Source organism: Belonocnema kinseyi, chromosome 9 (genome assembly GCF_010883055.1).
Source record: "Belonocnema kinseyi isolate 2016_QV_RU_SX_M_011 chromosome 9, B_treatae_v1, whole genome shotgun sequence".
NCBI lineage: Eukaryota > Metazoa > Arthropoda > Insecta > Hymenoptera > Cynipidae > Belonocnema > Belonocnema kinseyi.
This window is the reverse complement of record NC_046665.1, coordinates 126,862,196-126,863,758: the sequence shown is the minus strand read 5'-3', so window position 1 is coordinate 126,863,758 and position 1,563 is coordinate 126,862,196.

Below are 1,563 nucleotides of genomic sequence, written 5' to 3'. Positions count from 1 at the left end.
GTAATCTACACAGATAAAATAATATTGAAATAAATCGCACGTACAACATGTGATGTAATAAATCATTTCTTTCTTTTTTTTTGGTTCCAGGTATGAATCATGGCCGTTGTAATAAGAACCGGATTTGCAAAAATAACACACAATATATTTTAATTTTTATATTTATTTTTATTTAGATTTAAATTATTTTTATATTTAGATCACGTTACACTATATTATGCAGTGAATCTTTCCCAAGTGTCTGCTAGATTTGGAAAACTGTCACGAATAAAGACGCTTGAAAGCGAGGTTATGATTCACTTACTTTATTCTCTTTACAGCAGCTATCCACTTCCGTCTTTGTAACACTTTACTAGGTGCTTTAGGAAATTTATAAAATTGGCAATTTTCCGTTTTGCCATTATTCTTACAATTCACGACACAGCATGAATAATTCCAGTTTGACATACTGCCTTCCTATTGAAATGCATACGAATTGTTATAAAAACACACGCCCGCTGTTTTCGTTACTTGCCACCCCGGGCACTGGCATCGTTTTGCTTATCCCCTCCAACCGGCGGCTCACAGCGAATAGTTCAACACTTGATGGACTCTTACTTGAAGAAAAAAAAAACTCGAGAGTATAATAAATGAGATGCAAACAAATTAATACTGCTGTTTCGCTGAAGAAAATAAAATAAAATTCAAAGTTTTAAGGAATTTTGTACTTTAACTTCAACTTTTGACAGAAGCTTGGGAAATAAATCTGTTGATTTAATATTTTAAAAAACTGATATCCTGGACGAACATTTCATTCAGCTATTAGGTATTGACAAATGTCAGTGAGTTTCTGAACAGTACGTACAAAAGTTCTTAAAAATATAATTATTACTTTTGATATCCTCACGTCATGATTAAATAACCACGAGTCCAAATTATTTTGACTAGGGCTCATTTTAAGCAGAATTTTATTATCTTTCAGGCGATTTTTTAGAAAGTAATTTTATCCTTCTCTATTATGAACAGTCAAAACTAATTTTTTATGTGTTATCGGATTAAGTGGCTCGATACTATTTTTCGTTAGTTTTTTAGAAAATGCATCATTTAAATGATTTTAGTTTAAAAATTTATTGTTATAACCTTCCTCTGAAATAAAGTAACGGACGATCATATTGAGCCTCTGCTTAATCCTATTGTAAACGCCATTCTCTGCTTCACTCAATCTACGAAGGCAATGATGACCATGCTCGTCAGCAACCACTATTAAAAGTCGGCTATTGCATGTCACTATTTGACCAACACGATATCTTCCGGCTTTATATTTGGGGGTATACCCACTGCTCCTGTAATAAATAATATATTGTTTTTTACATGATTAGAAAATAAGCAGGCGCACTACAAGCGGAATTTTCGTTGTTGTTTTTCGCAATTTTTTATTAAAATATATAATTATTATCCAAACAAAACGTTCATATTATATTGTATAATATTATATTATAATATATTATACAGTGAAACACTTCAATAGCCCTCCCTTCTATAGCTCTTCCGAGAATTAATGCCGCGCCGCAGGTAGGTGTAAGA